Genomic DNA, 20,429 nt, shown 5'->3' on the forward strand with positions numbered 1-20,429 from the left:
GCCTCTTCAGTGTTCTTTTTTGCGAGGTTTAATTTAAACAATGAAAGCAAACAAAGAGAGGTCGGCGTATATGTATTCACCTTTCATTTACTACAAAATATTCCTAAATTGGGTGCAACAGGTAAAATGGGAGCTTGACTCCCCAGTATTTTGTTTCCTGTCTAAACAGTTTTTCAAATAATGTTGGCTGCCAGTTTCTTCAGAAAAATAAGTTATAAATTCATGAAAACTGAGGAGGAGCATGACTAGAGCAAATACATACTTTAAAATATATTTTTATTTTTCATATGGCAGGAGATATGTACTATTTTTTTATTTTACACTTTAATATACTGGGATATTGCTAGAACAAGATGCTGGCAACATTTTAAGCATTTTTGGTTTACATTTCTCTTTATCGAGAAAGAGATATTGAGGCTCATAGCTGCAATTTCAGAAAAAGGAGTGAGACTCCACACTGAAATGTTGCTTCTTTTTGGGTGACCAAATTCAAATTTTTAAATCTGAATTTCAAATTCTATAACACTATAAAACTGCTAGAAACGTGAAGTTTCATTGAAATTTTCAAAACACTAATATTATAAAGTTAGGCATTGGTACCAGATTTTCTTCCACCAAAGGTGTTGCAAAAAAGTTGATGCATTGAATATACATGCATTTAAGATGCAAAACCTTGAAGAATACACTGAAAATGCTGTCTCAGGAGTTTGGGGGTTTTTTTCTGGAAGTGACTGAACAAGTGTATCACACGCCCATGAGCAGAAACCTGCTGGGCCATCCATCGTTCCCTCCTTGCCTGGCCCAGGCTCCCTGCACTGGGTGCTGCGCCGCGGCAGCGCTGGGCCCTCTCCGAAGGCAGAGTGCCAGCCAAGAAGCTCCAGCCAGGAGCAGACAGATGGTGGCCAATAAGGAAACTATCACAGCGTCTTAGTCACCATGGCACAGCCTGGGCACCACACAATAGCAGCCTGACCAGCATCGACTTTATCCTCGTTTCAGCTCGTTAATGTGTTTACCTGCATATGCCTGGTGCTCCCAGCTCTGGGCGCACAGACACCGAGCTGTCTTGGGTGAAGCACTCCAGTGGCACTCAGTGGTGCTCACCAGGACCCATCACAGACTATCAGAGAGTTAAAGGCAGATATCCAAAGGTTACAAAACACTGCCTTAAATGCAGCATACCAACCACCGCTCTGTGGGAGCAGCTATGCTCTAGGGTAGCTAAGAGGAAACACGCCAAAGTCTTAAAAATAGATGTTCCAAGTACCGATTAGTTAACAAAAGAAGCACCAACAGAAGAATCATAAATTTTCAGTATTTTTTCTATTTATTTGGGGATAAAACAACCTTGCTTAGAGATAAGACAAGCAGAACAATCCTGAATTTAAGGCACTCATTTGCTTCCCCCCAGCCAGTTCCTCAAAGCTCCACTCTGAACCTTCCACTAGCAGCCACTGCCACTACCTCAACCTTGTCCTTCCCTGCAGACCCTACACCTCAGGTGCTTTTCAATTGGTTCCTTTACAAAAGAACAATCTGCCATGAATACAGGTAGAATAAAAAAGATTGCAAATATTTTCAGAACCCATTTTAATCAGGAAAGCTGTGAAGCGCTAACTATCCGCAGCACTGCCCTTTGCAGAAAGAACCAGTGCTTCACCCAAGCCTGTGCAGCACCGAGCACCATCTGGTCTGTGCCCCAGGGGCCTTTCCACTCTCCCAACCTGCACAGCTCAGCCAGTGCCACCGGCAGCGGAATCCAGCAGCTCCGCTCTCCCTGCCGCACACACTTCGAGGACACAGCAATTTCATGTGGATGTTATAAAATATTTGTCTTCTGTCCTGTTGCTGATTCCTTCTGAAGTATAAACCATCTCTGAATAGCCATCCCTTTTTGTGTAATTCATACCCAAGGATCACTCGGAATGCAAGGACTGGTCTCCAAAGGAAGCATTTATAATGCTCACACAAGTCCAAGTACAGCATCTTTCATATTTAAACTGTGCCTTTGCTAAACGCCAGGTTTTTGTTATCAACAAACATTGCAAAGGTTCCCCTGGATTAATTCTGTACTCCCATCTCTCGGTGGTCCCCAACAGCTGGTGTTTCACTTGTCCTTTGCTAAAGAATAACAAGGCCAAATGCAACAGTGCCTCCTGAGTTACACATGAACAAGTGCCTGGTGCAGAGGTGAGACTTTGTTTAGTGGACTTTGAAGCCCTCCTGGGTATCCCGCTTCCCACACAACTCCTGTCCATCTGCTGCCACAGAGCCCAGAGAAGCAGGATCACAGAGCCCCCCGTTTTTTCCTTCCTTCCAGTCCCACCTCAAAGCAGATTGGGAAGTGAAAGCCAGTGCTGAGCAGTGCTGAGTAAGCCCTTCCTCTGCAAGAGCTCCCCACGACCACATGAACTGCTGTGGCAGAAGCAGGTTCAGAGCCAGCGATGCAGCCCAAGCAAAGCAGAGGGCAAATGACTGAGAAAGGACACAGCACCCACACTCTTACATTGCTAAAAAGCTGCAGGAAGAAGATGGGAGCCCAAGCGTTTTAACTTGCAAGGCTGATTTAACGAAGTCTGAAAGGGCTCTTCTAGTGACCCAAAATAACTTCTCCTTACATAATACTGTTATAATTTTAATGTGAGAGATGTCAGAGTATTACAGTGCCAAAAGCCAAAGCTACGCATTCATTTGGAAAGCTAGTAGGCTCCCATCTCTAATGGTATCTAACTCCAGCTGGACTGCAACCCAATACCTTTTAAAACAGTGATGTAGATTTTTGGAGAAATGTCACACTTGAGAGAACAAACAAAGACCTAAGTACAGTTCCTGAAACAAACATCTACAAGCAGGACTGACAGCTGCTTTAAGTCACCAGGTGAGACATATCAGAGTGGATATCTCAGAATCAAAAAGGGACTTGTGAATGGGATTAATTTGAACACTAGTTTGTAGAGAAACTTGACTGCACAACACACATTGAATTCACCTTTTCAGTCACAGAACTACCATCCACATCTGCGCATAAGTGCCTACTGCAACTCAGCATCTGTGAAACAGAAAGGTAAGGTTTTGTGGTTTTGTAAAACACCTAAAGGACAGTGAACTGAGCATGCAGATAGTCAGGATCACAAAAGCATGTACAGGATGACAGTTCACTGGCCTGACATCCTCTAGAACAAGAATTCCAGTTTAAAAAAAAAAAAAAAGCTTAATTCAATGTAAAGTGCATCAACCTGTGCTAAGCGGAAAAGAGAAGTTTTGCTTGCAAAGGGCTGGGGAAAGCCTTGGTTTGCTGTAAGAGAGACCTAAGCCTAAGCTGTATAACAGCTGTGAAGAAGTCAACTTCTCTGATCCCACTGCTGGGAAAAGAGTTATAAGCATTAAACAAACACAGAATTTACAAGAAGGACACTAAGAGACTGAGTAGACTGCCTGACAACCATATCATTCCTCTTTTCCCCTGCAAACCTGTGGGATAATAAACTCTTCTCTCTTTCATCTATGGGCAGATGTATAAACAGGCTGCTTTTCCAATAATTCAGTGTCAGTGAAGTCTCTAAAACTGCTTTTTAAAGCATTTTCTTGCCCCTTTTTTTTAGGGGGAGGTAGATTTGAAGTAGTTTGGGAGGACAGGGGGAGATAATCAAATCGCTCTTCCATTCATCTAAAAATATATAACAGTTTTAAAACTGAAGTGTAAAAGTGCTTATTGTCAAAATAGTTTAGCTGCAGGAACTTGTATTTGCAATGTATTTTAAGCATTCTTTAAGAAAATTTTCATGTTTATAAGGCTTCTTTTTGTCATTTACAATAGCCAAGATTTTAGAGATGTGCAATACTAATGAAAGCAAAGGCTTACGTGAAACCAATGATATGCAAGTTATTTCTTAATTTCACATTATCTGTGGGGGCATCCCACCTTCAGGCTGCACAAACAGAAGTGCTGTTCAGACTGGGCACAGACAGCAGGACAGCAGTTGATGAATTTCTCTCATTTCCTCAAGAAAGTGGCTGTAGCTGGAAAGGTTGAGGTCTTGCAACTGAGGGCTCAAGCATCTCCTCCCTATCATTCAACTCTCTTGTGGTGGGTTCTTCCCCTCACACATCACACTCACACCTCTAAAATAACCAAGAGCAGATGGTAACCTTTGAGCTGGAGAATGCCCATCTAGCAGGTGGCTGTTGGACAACAGTCACATCCAAGAGAAGAGCACAGGGGAAGGGTCTGAATTTCACACAAAATCAACATCATAAAAACACCTTACAAGTTTACAATGACTTCTGGTTTTGGTGAAGTAGACTCCAAAACCCCCTTTGTCAGTGTGAGACCAGACAATTTTCAGAGAAGTCCCCTTTCAAACCTTCTCAAGCACCAACTGCCCCACAGTGTCAGCCTCAGCACTGTCCTGCACTTCTCCCTCATCCCATGATGCCTTTATTTATACAATAAACCAGTATTAGATCAGCTCATCTGTTTTCAGAATGGGTGTTCAAAAACACAAGAAGAGAAACCTGCACTGCAGAATTTACTGATGGAGATACAGAGGTGTGTATTTCAGAGCAGCCTAAAAGACTCCACTGTTCTCAGAGGGAATCAGGAATGTAGCCAAGAAACAAGCAGATACACATCAAGGGAACTGTTTTTGCTACTAAATGGCCAATTGAAGCCCCTACTATTCTGTCATATATCTGTGTCACCGCAGTCCCAATAAATAATGCTTTCTGATTACTTATGAGACTATCTAGAAATCTCTAAGACAGATACCGTTCACTGTGCCAGCCAGTCAGTCATCAGAGCCCTGAAGTCTCAAAGGAATGAAAAACTACGTGAATCCAAAAGACAACACAAACTTGTTGTCAAGGTATTGCTTTTTTCTCTTACTCTTCAAACATGTTTTTACCTAATCAGCAAAGATGACAAAGGTATTTCACAGCACAAAGAGCTGCCATTTGAATGAGGCAGGTTCCCCACAATTGTGCATTAGATCAAGCAGTCAGTATTCTCTAGTTAATGCTTTCTGGACCAAGCTGAGTATTAAACTAAATTACCAGAAGAGTTTATCAGTTACCAGGCAAAGAACTGAGAACACAAGAACCAGTAAGATTTGAAGAAAACCAAATAAAGACAACAAACAATCTCCGTATTGGTTTTGCATGACATTATCCTGCATCATCCCATATGATGCATTACTTCTGTGGCTTTCATTCTCATGCTATCTTTGACAACACATATGTGTTATCTATATGTTAAGAGTTGTTCCCCTTTCTGAAGTCAGGCCCACAACAGTGCTGCTTTTCCCTGGAAATAAAAAAGACTTACAGCAACCACAGTCCCTCTGTGCCCACAGACAATACTGACTACCAAAAAACTGACATATAACTGAAACTCCCTGACATATACAGGGAGAGTAGGCTGCCTACGGATGGCAGGGATAAGAACTGGCTACGGATCAGGCAGCTGGACAATTGCATGGGTAGGTTTCACAGCACTGAAGGAGGACGTCTTAGCAAGGAGGACCTGAGTTACAAATCAGGTCTCCACCATCCACTGACATAAGACAGGAAAAACAAGCAAACAAAAAATTAATAAGAAACCTCTTATACAGACTAGCAGTGAACAGTAGAGGTAATACAAACTCACACTTCTATGAAATTTGCACAGGTTTGTAGCATTGTGCATATCAATTGGTTTTGAGCAATTTCTTTTCCTCCCTCCCCCTGCCTGCTATTGAGCCAGGAGCCTTCCAGCTTCACTTTGGGAATCAAGTCAGAGCTGGTCTGCAGAATCAAAACAAACCCTGGATTACCAGCCAGGGGATATGCTTCCCACATTTATGTTAATAGAATGTTACTGTGATAGGTTGTATGTAACTACCCCAATATTAGTACACTAGACAAAATACAAACCAGCTTCATCTATAGAATTATCCATGTAAAGGACAGAAATCCCTTTTCAAGCTTAGATATTTCACTAGATCCTAAACCTTATTTAAAAATGCATCAACCATCACCAGCTGGAAAGGATTTCTTGGATGTTACACCATTCACTACAGCAGTAAAAATTGCTTTCTCAGTCCTCTACTACAGAACTAAAATGTATAAGCAACTGGAGGAAACTATAGGTATTCCAGAATGAGTGTGATCACCAATGTGAGCCTAGAGAAGGGCAAGCTCTTTTAAAGAATGAGTCATTCCCTGTGGAGTAACTTAATTTCTATTGACACTTACAGGAGAAATCAGGTTGAAAGTGATTTTGTCTGTCTAAGAACAACTTTGTGTTTTTTTACTGGATACCTAATACCCATAGAAATCTGCCATGCTCCATAAAGGGAAGGGCAGAGGCACTTTACTGAAGCCAGGAAACTTCATCTTTGCAGGCAATGTAGACTTCAGTGTATCTTAAACTATTAGAACCAAAAATAACATGTAACAAGTGTAAGGCCATCTCCTACTCTCATAATACACTACTGCCTCCAACAGTCTAGCTGTGGAGATCCATTACAACTCATTGCCTGGACGTTTCCCTAGCAGCCTATATTCTCTTTAAAATATTCTAACATTAGCCAAGCTCAATGCTAATGATCACGTGAAACCCAATGGAAGTAAAGAATTGAAAACTGCTACATAAGAATTTTCTGCTTTATAGTAAGAAAGGGGGAGGAGGAAATCAATACAGCAAAACAAGCTTTTAAGCCAAAGACACTATTTTAAACCAGAAATTATTTCAAATACCACTGACCACTCAACTTGTCATCAGCAGGAAGGCTTACATACACTAGGAGTGAAGATGTGAATTGAGTGTAAGGAAAACATACAATATCTGAGCAGGAGGTCTATCTGTGGTGGTTCTATATTGATGGGTTGTTTACCTGTGTTTTGCATTAAAGCACACCTAAATGGATAAAGAGGGCTTGCATTGCTTGCCCCACAACAGGCAGTTGACAGGAACAAGCAAAATCCAACATAAACTCTTCGGCAATATTCTCGCCGCTTTGCTGTAACACAGGATAGGATTTCACAAAAATTGGTCTAACTAGGAGTGAACAAATTAGCCAATTGCATAGTGGTCAAATTTGCTACCACAGGCATTAACTGCAGTCCTACTTATTTATGAGAAACAGGCTTCCCAGGTAACAACCCAAGCTCACGCCTCCTGCAGCATTTGATCACCCACGTTGTTAGAGCAGCACAGCAGGCACCACGAGTTCCTGGCCAGCCACTACCTCCATTTCTCAAAGTCACATTATCTTCTGTGTGACTGGAAAAAGGCTGGATCCCTGTTGTTCTGAAACCTATCAACAACATTGGAAAAGGCAAAATTAATTCCAACTCTTTTTACTTTCCTAGATCTATTTTTCTTCCTTTTCAGGAGAGAAACTAAGTTTCCAGGCTGCTAGTACAAACATCAAGTTGCTAAAAACCAGCCAACATTGTCTCCAACTATAATATCAGTGGTGTAAATGCCATCCATGAGGGTTTGGGGCGCTGGTTTGGTTCGACTTTTTTTTTTTTTTTTTTTTCCCAACAGGAAACCTTTGGAGCCCATAAATGTGGAAGAGATTTGGGGCAAAGGGCAAACAACTCCCAAGAAAAGTTATGAATGGAACTGTGCTACAGAGCCTTGCCCTTCCAATCCTTGTACAGGAGAAATCATTCAGATGGTGCAAAAACTGATCCATTATCTTTTGTGGGTTTCTTAAAATAATCTAAAAACAGAATTGTACACCATACCAAGATTGCAGATTTATTTCATCTCAAGAGAGCACAAAACATTCTCTGTACATATGCACAGCAACTCACTTCTTTCCTGAAACAAAGTTTTCATTGATCCTTTGCCACAGACTCAATTATTGTTTCTAATCATGATCAACGTTTATTTAAGGTATTGTGAACTGTAAACAATACAAACAATAAAAGCATCTGTCCATGTTGACATGAATGTAATTGGCAGGTTAGATACCTATATCAACTGGTCTCAAAGGTGTTCTTCTTAAATTCAGAAATTTAAATTACAATTTACAGAATAATCTTGAAATCAGACACTTTTCGAGGTAGTGTTATCTTGTGTAGATAAAAATCACAATCTGTCAATTCAATCCCAGGAAATTCTTCATTGTTTTAAAACATAATCCTAAAGACTTTTTTTTTTTTTTAAAAGCTTCTTTCTTTTTTTTTAATTCAGTGGATTCTGCAAAATTCCTGGTCCTCCTTGCAACCATGGGGAAAAATAATCCTCCTCTTGTAATGTAGCAATTATATACACACATATATATATATATATGTAAAAGGAGTAGAAATCAAGGCACTTTGAGGCAACACCTAAAAAGATAAAAAAGTACTTGACTATGGAATATTCAGGGGATTTCAACTCATGTTTTCCATAGCCTCATTGTAAAAATAAGCGACCTTTTCCTTCTCCTCCTCCCCACCCCAAACTCTGAGGAAAAAACAGCCACCAAATGCACTCAGCTAGCCTCAAAGTCACACGTGCTCCATTGCAGATCTTGCTTTCAATGTCTCTTTTGTTTGATGGCTGGTGTTTCAACATCCTCAGCTTGGAACAGAAAAAGGTCAGAGCGAGTCTTCTGGCATTCACAAACCTGCACCAGGCCCCGCCAAGAGAAGATTGATGCCATAGTACATTTTCCCCAGTCCAAGAGAAGGAAGTGGAGCTCTGAACACACGACCAGCTATGTTGGTCAGAAGGATTCATTTCCCAAAGATGTTTAGCTTTGCTACGTTCCTTTGTCAAACTTCTCTGTTGGTGCTAGTAATATTTTTGAGTTACCCACAGTGTGATGTTACAGCCCCAGTATTGTAACCTGAACAGGTTCCCACCAGTAAGTCGTTTTAGCCACACATTCCAGCATACAGCTTTATTTTTTTTTTACTCCCCTCCTGATTTTGTTCACTCCTAGGTTATCCTCAGCGCCCTCATACCTGCCTGCTGCCCTCTCCTTTCCCCTGCGTGGAGAGGAGAGGCTGCACCATTAAATTTCCAGTGTGCAAGGCCAAGGTCCGTTCCACAGCTAGAGAGAAGCTGTTGCTAAAGATTCCTTAAAAGCTTTGGCACTTCACGGCACTTGGAACTACTCAACCAGAGCTGGGAGCCAAAGCTTTGCCACAGCATTAATGGGCTTTTGCCCTTTTAAATTTTATAAGCCTGTCGCCTTTCTGATGCGCACAGTTTTATTCAGAGCCCTAAATGGCCATTTCATATTTAAAAGAAAGCTTGCATAGGTAGCACCCTAAAACTACCCCAGGTCATTCATCACCCCAGCACTCCTACTGTCTCTTAGGAAACCTTTGATAGAGCATTTGTTCAGGCTGCCAAGTTAAATCCTCTTCTCTCGTGTCAATGCATTGAAAAAAGCAGTCAGAACACCAGCTTCACTCAGGCCTGCTGAAGTAAATGGAGAAAACCAATTCCTCTGGCTCTACAGAGCCATTAAGCCGTTTGCAGATTATTAACTGAAGCACAAAAATACACACGGCGCACGATCGGAGCAGACAGAGCAGAGCTATGCCTCAAGTTTGCTTCGGTCTCGATAAACTGACGATACAGCCTCAATTTGCACCAACTCGTGCAGCTGCCGGGCTGGTGAGCGGGACCCCGGCAAGCCCAGACAAAAGCGGCGATGCGGGGGTCCCGCAGCCACGGCCGGGCAGGTTCCACCTTTAGCACAGACGGTGACGGGGGCTGCACTCCAAGGGGCACCCCCGAGGCGCCGCCCCGTGTCTCTCATCGCAGCCTCCGAGGCGGCACCGAAATTAAACTTTACACGTGCAAAACAAAGTTTACAGTCTAAAACCCCGATTATAGTAACAACTTCCTCCCCCTGTCTCAGGCTGCCGTACTCCTTCCCCGCTACCGCGCCAGCCCAGAATGTTATCCCGAGCCCCGCGGGGGGGTGGGGGGGGGACAAGAGCGTGGCTGGATGGCTCCTATTTTTATGTTTACATTCCTGAAGTGTCTTTTAACTGGCTGCCATTCCCCCTCTCCCCGCGAGCAGCCCCGCCGGCCGCCCCTGGAAGCGCTTCTTCCCCCGCTCCCCTCGCACAAAGGCGGGCGAGCTCCGGCCGGGTCGGGCCGGGCAGGGCACCCCCGGCCCTCTGCCCCCGCGCCCCCTCCCCTCCGCCCGGCGGCTTCCTGGACAGATGCACGGGGGGAGGGAGGGGGGCTGCTCCTTCCTCCTGCCTGGCGAGAGAGGCCCAGGTCCCAACTGGCTCTCAAAACCCAGACACAAGGAATTTACACCCAGGCAAGCTTCCCGGAGCCCCAAGAACAGGCGCAAGCTTCCCCACGCGTCTCCCGAGCCCCGCACGGGCGGCCGGGCACGCACACACGGGCGGCCGGGCACGCACGCCCCGAGCCGCAGCCCCGGCCCCGCTGCGGGGCTCCAGCCCGCCCCGACGGCGCTCGCCCCGGCCGGGGGCAGCCGCCGCCCCGGTCCCCGCAGCCCCCTTTGTGCTTGCGGCGGCTCCGACGCCCGCCCGCCTCACGCCGCGGCTGCTCCAAGTTCGCCCCGGGCCGGGTCCCCCCGCGACCCCGCGGCCGGCCCGGGAAGGGCATTGCCCGGGTAGAGCCGCTTCCCCGCCGCCGGGCCCGGCTCCGCGGCTGCTCGCCCGCCCTCGCCCCGCGCCCTCGGCGGGGACAGTCTGCCCCTTTAAGAAGTCTCCACACATTTTCTCCCCTTGCAGAATAAATATGTTGTTGTTTTCTTTTTTTTTTTTTTTTTTTTCTTTTCCTCCCTGTACACCTATTTCCCCAGCGTGGCCGTTCCATTGTTTCTGCTCCGCCGAGACGCAACCCCTGCCCGGCCGCGAACGGGGAGGTGCGAGCAGGGAGCGCAAATAGACGCGAAACTTACCTACGGATTGCAAAGCAGCCTTGCAGCAGCAAAATAATAAGGAAGAAGGCAGGCAAAATCCTCTTTCCCCAACTGATTTGCAGCTCTACTCGGGTATTTTTAAATATATAATTTTGTTTATTCCCCTCCTTTCTTCCTTCTCCCCCTGCTTTCTTTTTTCTTCCTTCTTCCCCCCCCTTTTTTTTCCCCTTGCCCACAGACAGTGAAAAGGAGCTCAATGTTAGTGGGTGAGTAAGTGAATCAACTAGCAGAGAGCACAGCAAGTTGAAGTGTCAAATTACATTGGCTATTCTATTACCAAAGGGCCATGCTTTGTGGCTGCTGGCAAAATCTGTCCCAGATTCCTATCTGAAAGGGAGCTGCCTCCTACAGGGATGTTCTTCCCTTCGCCCTCTCCCTTCCCCTCTCCCCCCGCAACACCCCCCCCCGCCCCCCAAATCACACCAAGTTAAAAATCTTAGATACGAGTTAAAATACAAATATTGTCTTACAGTGTCTTTTAAGGCGGGGATTCTCGTTTTAGTCTTCCTGAATACCAAGCACTCGGAAACCCTTCCACTCTGGAAACTGAAAGCTGGAGAATATGTATACTCCCTTCGGTGTTTTTGTATTATTAAATAGGGGAAAACCACCCTGGACCCAACACACTCTCAAGCATGAGGTGTCTCCGTCTCTGTCGTCTTCACGAGCGAATTTTTACGGGCATGGAAGGAACTACCGGGCGGGCAGGGGGATTACACGGGAACGCCGAGACATCCTGCTGCTCCGTTATTGCACTTTAGCCCCCACCCCCCTCCATTTATTGCCACCACCGCCACCCCGGGGGCCGCTGTTATTTTCAGAGCCCGGAGCTCCCGCCACCCAGGTAGGAGCGGGGTTCTCCCGGGGGTCCCCGCTCAGCCGGGGAAGCCGTGCGGGCGGCGGTGCCCGGCGGGGCGGGCCCAGGAGGCGGCCCCGCCGCGGGGGGGGCGGTCAGGGGCCGGCCCCCCCCCGCCGCCCGGAGCGCGGCCCCCGGCGCTAACAATAGGGCGTGTTTTTGTGCTGTTTTTTCTTCCCCTGTGCGCCTTAGGAAATCCAGCCCGATTTCCAGGGAGAAAAGAAGAAACCGTCCTTGTCTGACGAGTACCAATCTGCTAAAAAACATCTCCCTCGACTTCTCTTCCCCTTGATAAAACACTTCCAGGACAATCAATATTTTATGATGAGTTGTTAATAAGCCTAATATATTCATCCCTGCTCCAACGGGGCTTGTTAGATTATGCAATTAAGATAAGCAATTTAAACAGCACTGTGTAGCTTCTCGCCGGTCACATTCGTCTTGCTGTTGGGGGAGGAGAACGATCGGGACTGTAAAGGGATGTCGGATCGCTCGGGGAAGGGGGAAGACTGTCTAATTTTTTTTATTTTATTTTTTTTTCAGCTGCGTGCAGGCGGAACGGAGCGCTACCGTCGCTGCCCACGCCGGTCGCCCAGAGGGGACGCGCTGCTTTGCGCGGGGCCGGCGGCAGCGGGGCTACGCCGCGCACCGAGGGCACTGCCCCGGCGCGGCCCCCGCTCCGCTCATTTACACCTTCGTGCCTTCCCCCGAAAAAAGACCCCCTCTTCCTGCCGTTCTCCCTGTACCTCCAGCCGCCCCCCGATCGCCTCGGGGCGGGGGGGCTCCTGCGGACGCTGCGCCCCCGGCGCGGAGACAGAGCGGCGGCCGCCCGCCCGCCCCGGCCGCGCCGCGCCGCGGGGGGAGCCCCGGGCGGGCAGTGCCCCGGTGGGGGTGGCCAGCCGCTGGCGGGCGGCGCGTCCCGCCGCTCCGGCGCGCTCCGGCTCCGCGTTTTGCGAGCGGCCGCGGTGTCAGCCGGGGAGCGCCGAATAACAAAGGCAAGTTTGAGAGCAGCCGCCGCCGCCGCCGCCGCACAGGCTGCAGTGACGTCAGGGAACAATGCCGCTGCCAGCCCGCCCGCCCGCCGCCCCTTAAAGGCGCACGGGGCGCTGCCAGGGGCCCCCGCCGCCGGCCCGGCAAGGGAAGGGAGGGGGTGCCTGTGCCGGCCCCCCCGCCCTGCAGCCGCCCTGCAGCCGCGGGGCCCTGTGGCGTTGCCCGCCCGGACGGGGAGCGGAGGAGATTCCCCGTCTCACGGCTCCTTCCCTCCCTCCCGCGCGGCCTTCGCCGCCCTCATCGCTGCCTTCAGCTGCCCGCCCGGAGGACGCGGCGGCCGCCGGGGCGGGAGCGCTCGGGCCCCGCCGGCCCGGGCCGCAGCTCCCCGCGGCGGTGTGGGGCCGGGCGGGCCGCGCGGCCTGAGGGCCCAGTGCCCTGTGACCCGGCAAGGGAATGTTTTCGCCAAAGGTTTGGCACCTCGGGGGCCAGGACCTGAGCGATTCCAGCCAGTTCGGCTTCTGCTCCCACAGTGACCCGTCGCCTCTCCTTGTCACGGTGCACTGCCCTCCTCCCCGAGCCACAGCGGCCCTGTTATTGTAAGCTGTAGTCCGCAGGCTGAAACAGCGGATACTCTCCAGTCAGTGCAGCCCGTTTCACTCCTGCACAGCATTAGATGTCAGATTGAAACAGGCGCAGAAAAAACCCAGCCTTTTAGGTACCCAAAAAGGGCACTGTAGCAATACAGTAATCTGATAATCACACAGACGTCAGAGCATCATACCTTAAGAATTTATTTGCAATTAATACCTTTTTAAGGCAACAAATTTAATATCTTTTTAAAGTGTCAAAACTTCTGTCTTGGACATGGGCAAAATCAAAGCAGTAGGTTTTAATGCTTTAGTGCTTGAAACCATCTTACAGAAATGGAAGATTAGAAAATTAAATCTTTGTGCAGCAGCACCATTACAAGGTTATAAGGCCTGTCCGCTGTATTTAAGCACAACTTCCACTGATACCATCCAGGCTGAAAACAAGTTGGTAAACACACGTTTGCTTTTTCAAGCTTTTTGTAGTTTTCCTGTGGACTATGTTCCACATGAGCACATCATGCAGGATTTACCAGGCCTGCAGGCAGGCAGGCATCACCCTGCCTTCTTTCAGCAACCAAGTCACTTGATCAATTCAGTTCGTGGCTAGGACAATAAAGGTATTGCAGGAAATCATTGTAGTGATTTAGCAGGTGCCATTGTGCCCTCTGAAACTGCCTCTACTAAATTGGGCTTTGCCACACACTGTTCAGAGGCACCAAAGGGGTTGGAAGTGCTACCTGTCCACAGGGGATGTGCAGCCCTAGCAGCCTTTGCCACTTGCAGTCATTTGAGCTCAGCCAGCATTGCAGTGACAGCACGTGTTAAGTGGTGTCACGGCCAGATCCCAGCTGCTACACCTGCCCACACAGAGCCCTTCACTGCTTCAGTCGCAGGAGACATTTCCTGTCCTCCATAGGATGCATTGGTCATCCATGAAGTTTTGCCCCAAAAGTGGTTGCAGCAGTTAGTTTATCTAGTGTATTTATCGGTTTGTTTGTAAATGAAATTAATTCCCTGAGGATTAGGACAGCCTTAGCTTTCTCTGACCTGTGCTGATATGATTTGTGAATTGAGAAAGGTGCCACTAATGCATGTTGATGTGTTTTTTTTCAGCCAGGGACCAGGCTAATCCACTACAAAGAACAAAGAACTTTTATGGCTGCTCCAATTCACTGCCAATTGCCTGCTGTGGCATAAAGGGTAGACTGGTCAGTTGGACTGAAAAAAAGAGTTAGGAGTTTACATGTATGGCAGGGTTGGCTTAGGGTATTCAGTGTTGCCCCGAGAGCACCCCTCTAAACAAAGTTCTCAATTAGGCCAATCAGCCTAATTATCCAACTCAGTTGCAATGTCAGAGCAAAGCAAAAACAGTATTCACAACATGACAAAGGATTGGGCCCTTTTTGTTTGTTCTAAGAGACCAGGCTGTTCTTCGTGTTCTCGACAATTCTGAGACCAAGAGAACTTGGAGCAGCTTTTAAAACAGAGGCTGCACAAGCCTCAGTGCCTGATCTGGGATCCTGGCTTAGCAGCGTTCTGCTGCTGCAGTAGCAAAGCCATCAGCAAGCATGCAGACAGACAGTTATCCACATTATTCCATGCTCTGTGGTGGGCCTGTCCACAAGGGATTAGACCAAATCTGCTAACCTCATTTCTGTTATATAACCTAAGACAGATCTGAACTCTTTTCTCCAGAGGATTGTATGGTAAACCAGAATATCACCTCCCCCTAGCCCTCTTCAGCTGCAGTTCAAATTAGGTTTTGCTGCTGTCATAATTCATCCCGTACCATAATAAAAATGGAATTGATGGAGATGGCATGTAGACATTGTGTCTAGACATACCCAGGTTACTTGTGTATACAAATTTCATCAGGTAACTGCTATCAATGCAGCTTTCTTTGGAGCATAGGATTTAGCATGGCACACAGAGGCCAAAGGTGGGGAGAGCATGCTTAGATCCCAGGTCCACACTGAGCTATTGGGTGCTACAGCCACTCATAACTGGGCTCCCTCGGTTAAGAGCTCACACAAGTAAGCCCAACAGGGACTGCAGGTGTACAATATGCATGAAAAGCTCTCTGGGATCAGTGCTGATTTCGTAACAGGCTGACATCAGCATTGCTCTTCTGGTGGCTGTTTGCTACACACACACACACCCTTGGCACCACACCAGCTGATGCTCCCTGGGTACACATGTTTAGAAGCCTTCTGAGCCCTCATGGAACTATTCATCCATCAGCACAAGTCTGATCTGCTCCTCTGTCATAACCCATGGGTGTAGCTTAAGCAAATGCTTACTCTGATCAATAGTTGTGTTGAAGTTTAGCAAGTCTTTTTCTGATATAGCAACAACAAGGGATCCCAGGAATACTACTGGATGCAGTAAAATTGCACCTATGTGAAAGTAAGATTAATTTTCAGTAAGGCTGCAGTCAGGCTGTACACATTACTTGGCACACATGAGAAACTGATACTATGTCCATTTTTGTCTTTTTGTTAATTGTATGGGAAAGAAAACACAGTTTATTTGGATTCATAATTTTGAGATGAAATTACTATGCAAAGACATTAAGGAAATTTGCAGTTATGCAACTGTAGTCCTAGAAGAAAAAGTACACAATTTTACTGAGAAAAACAAATTGAAAACAATTAAAAGACATGAAGAGGGAAGTAGTTGGAGGTTTGGACTTTTTATTTTTTTCTCTTCCCTTTTCCTTTTGAGGCCTGAAAACTTTTGCATATTGTCTTAAATTTCATGCTTTGGTCCTCCTCAATCTATGCTGCCTAAGTTACAGAGTCATTTGTGCCTCAGATGAGGGACTGGATTCCTCCAGAGGAGCTTTCATGCATGTGGCAGGCAAGACAAGGAGCACCAATGAGATATTTTTTGGTCACTAAGGATACACATCTTGTCTTTTATGGGAATTTACATTGACACATCCTTTTTACAGTCATTCTAAACCAGGCCACTACTCACACCAGTCTTCTGCAAACTGTTGTCTGTACTCCAAGCTCAAAACTCACTAAGAGCTCTGTGGGGTGCCACAGTAAGGCAACACAGACATTCAACAAGCCTCCAGTCTTGCAAATACAAACCCCAGGTTAACTCTGACTGCTGAACAACTTTGCACCCATGCCTCAGTTTTGCATGTGGTACACTCTGAGAAGGATCAGAGCTACAGTTTATAGCATTGTCCTCGGCTCTCACATGCACACCATGCTGGATTATACAGGGGGGAGTTTGATTAGTTTGGCAAAGAGAATAAAACCATTAAAAATTACATAGGAAGATAACACTGATATATGCCTTCAAGAGGCAAAATTACAGCTTAAAAACAAAAAACAAGGGAAGGAAAGAGTAGGAAGAGAAGGTATGCCATGTACAACATACTGAAAAGGAACTTAACGTATGTGAGCTGAGGAAATGGAGCAGCGTAAACATGCTGTTTGTATAGTGCAAAAAGGATGCTTTTATGGGGATATAAACATCAGGTACCCCTGAGCATGCAAGCTAATCTTCTTAAGAAGATAAAGGCTGCCCTGTTAGAGCCAAATTCAAGAACCAAGCATGTCTCCACTTTGAGAAATCTCAAATCAAAATTTGGTCTGAGCTGAAGTCACTTGACTCATCCAGACCTTGCCCTTAAAGCACATAATTTCTAGGCATCCCAACTGAGATTCGTAAGTAGGGACTGCAGTTACTTCTGTTGTTATTAAATGCTTTTCTAACAACACTATTACAGTTTCAGGAGAAAAGTGAATAAGAAAACAAAACCTTATCCAAGTTGAAACTCAGGGGAATGTATTCAAGCAGGATATAATTAGCAAAGCTGGAAGATGGCCAGCATGAAATGTGTAACATCATAACAAAAAAAAAAACCAAACCCAAAACATACCAACAAAAAAACCCAAAGATTTTGAATGACCACAACCATCAGGACCTTATTTTTAATCTGCTCCATATAAAGCAATCAGATAACCTTATGTAACCCCACACATGCCTGTTGCTACCTTGAGAGCACTTGGTGTGTTAACTGACATGTCCATGATATGGATTTCCATTCCATAAGTGACAGAGGAAATACTACTCCATATTTCTATCATCTGACTACCTACTGCCAGTTTTTGTTGGGAAGCAGGTCTTCTTTTAGCCTCACTAAATTTTAATGGAGAAAGTTAATGAGATTTAAAGAACAACAAATTAAACCATGTGTGAAACACGAATGTTGCAGTCAAAGCTGGACTTCTGTTTTTCCCCTTGTTTTCAGTTTTTGTGTGTTACAGTCAGGGGAGACAGAGACGACAAAAAACACCAGCACCAAGTGCACCAAGTGGAGAATTTGGGTTAAGCTCTGGTTTGAGTGTCTGTGAGAGATATTAGTCTAAACTGGCTAGGCTGACAGTGTGAAAGGAAAGCAAACAACAGTAAAATAAGATGTTACTCTCCAGACAGTGAGAACTGCTTCCTATCAGGCAGAGCTTGCCAGGACACTATAATGCTTTGCAACACAGCTAGTCATGCTAAATAAAATGTAGCCTTAAACACACTTAGGACTGGATTCTCAATGGGTCCTCCAATTTAGCAAGTGGCATAATCTATTTTTTCCCTAACCAACTGTATTTAGTACCACAAGGGATAGTTAATACAATTTCCAAAAAAGAAAAAATAAATTCATAAAATATGAATAAATAACTATAAGTTGTTTACATACATAAATGTTCTGGAGCATGGGATTTTATTCACTTACTGCTGTATTGGTCATAAAACATGCCTGAGAGCCCAAAGTGTTACTTTATTGCATTTAGCAGCAACAATTAGCCTCTCCATTTTTCACTGCCCTAACAAAAGAGTATGGTTTTCCACTGTCAAAGAAGAGATGAAAAACCAAACCAAAACAAGCCCTGCTCTCTTCCATGCGGCTGTACTCTCCAGAGGCATATGTATGTGCAAGTGGCACAAAAGGCCATGAAGGCTTGATCTGCAGTCCATGAAGTGAAGGAAACAAACCAGAAAAAGCAGCAGATTATTTTCTTTCCTGTTCTGGGGGACTTCTTAGGGCAGAAGGAGCAGTGAAAAATTTCGTAATAAGGCTCTCTCGCTGAAGTACCACAGGCAACAAATTCCTTACAGCTGAATAGGAGAATAAGCGCAAAACTGAACACAACAGGAAGAGGTGTGGTCCCTAAAGCATCATTTGCTGTATTTTATTGTATGTGAGCCAAGAAAAGTAGAAGGTCACTGAAATTCCTAGAGAACAGAAGAGCCCAGAGAACTATGGAATTAGTAGGCTTTCTAATGCTTGGGATATTTATGTTAAATACTTTCTATAATAAAGGAAGCATGTGTTTTGCAAGAAAAAGCATTCATGAGCTGAAATTCCCCTCATCATAATTCAAAGATTAATTAAGATAAATAATATAATTAAGTAATTTGGAAACACTTTTTTTTCCCCAGTAGTAGACATTCAGCTTGACATAACAGCCATGGGGCATGTCATGAGGACTCCAGTCATGCTGACACTTGTAACTGGAGGAAGAGTGCAGATATAAGAGAAGTTTGGAAATTCTATTCAGGTGAACTGTAGATGAGATAGAGGATATAGCTACAACTAACCTATAGCTAATCAAGAATTGTCAGTGTTGCACTAACTGCAGGAGCTATGGCAGCCTAAAAACATTGCTAGAAGTATGTCTTGTATTTTCATCTCACTAGAACTCTAATTTGGACAGCTTATTGACCTAGTTTCTCTATGTCACTGCTTTCAGCAGGGTATTAACCCCCCCTCCTCAAATACTCATGGCTATTTCAAATAAGTGCAAGAAAGAGAAAGACTGTGGTACAGATGTTGCTTGTGCATACAATCAATGAATCCCTCCCCCACTAAAGTTTAATAAGGATTGTTAGTACATCATTGTAGCTGGTAATTGTGTAGGTACACATGGTAATTGCATGTATTTGCACTAATTATGTAAATGCACAATAATTAAAGCTCCAGGGTTTTCATGGTAAATTTTTAAGACACTCATGGATTTGTCATGGCAAAAGTGTCAGTCATGTAACCTAGTGGGAAAAGGGAGGAGGAAGAAGTTCAGGAGAACGTAGTTCTTAATAAAATGCAGATATATTTATGTATAAATAATTGGATAGAGGACACTATATCATCAAACACAGCTGCCATGCCCAGGCATGACAAAGAAAAGGTTTTTTTCAGAGTCTTTTATCAGACTTGAAAAATATAACCTAGAAAAAACCCCAAAACAGATGGAGGTTAAAACTAAAGATCAAGTACACCCCCACTTCATCCACCTAACATCTCATCCTTTTCATTCAGCGAAAGGCAGAAGTGAGTTTGTGCTCTTCTTGTTGTTGTTGTGATCACTTCCTAATATTACCACTTTTCTCCCTCTCTCACAGGTCTTACCACACTCCACTGAACATGTCAGTGGAAATATCTTGGCTCTGCTTGGTTTTGGATTGATCTCCCAGCACAGTGTGCTGTCTTAGCACAAGACTTGTACACTAGAAATTCAAGTTGCTTTTGGTTTGGGGGTTTTCCCCATTTTAGGCCTTCCCTCAAGACTTCGGGCATTCTCCTCACCCTCAAGTCTTCTGATACAAACTTGCAGGTTTCCTCTGGGGAGCACCCTGACCCTCCTTCGAGCGCTTCTCTGGTGCAACAGGCAAGAGCTGCCGGTCTGTCCCCACCAGCCCATGCTGTGGCTGCCGGCTGAGCCTTTTCTGCCATGCCCCATGGACCTTTAGGCTCTGGGAGAGCTAACCATGCATTAGTGACTTCAGGCATATGAAGGAAATGCAGCTGTGGAAACACACAAAGTACATCTCCTACGAAACCAGCAAAGCGGGACACGCATGTTCCAGCTGTTTATCTGTTTTTAATCACCCCTGCAGCAAACCTGAGCAGCTCTCTAGAACAATCCCATTATCCTTATGCCAGGACCACAAGGGGCTGTTCAAGAAACACAGCAAGATAATATAAGGTACTATGAAGTCAGAGCACTACTAAGCATTTCACACTAAAAAGCCTTCCCTTTCAAATCATAGCAGTTGAGATCTTAATCACTTAAGTCAAGTGCT

The 20,429-nt window shown here is 45.6% G+C and overlaps 1 protein-coding gene across 6 annotated transcripts in view; it reads right to left on the minus strand.

Moving 5' to 3' along the window:
- Positions 1-11,891, minus strand: part of ZMIZ1 (zinc finger MIZ-type containing 1) — a 341,983-nt gene extending 330,092 nt beyond the window's left edge. For 5 of the 6 annotated variants that reach the window (XM_058840879.1, XM_058840874.1, XM_058840876.1 and 2 more), the window contains exon 1: positions 10,875-11,252. The gene's annotated coding sequence lies outside the window, so the exon portion shown is untranslated. Of the gene's footprint in view, positions 1-10,874; positions 11,253-11,365 lie in introns of those variants that run through there. The other variant, XM_058840875.1, reaches the window with a different exon arrangement.
- Positions 11,892-20,429: the final 8,538 nt, after the last annotated feature.

This window comes from Poecile atricapillus, chromosome 6 (assembly GCF_030490865.1).
Source record: "Poecile atricapillus isolate bPoeAtr1 chromosome 6, bPoeAtr1.hap1, whole genome shotgun sequence".
NCBI lineage: Eukaryota > Metazoa > Chordata > Aves > Passeriformes > Paridae > Poecile > Poecile atricapillus.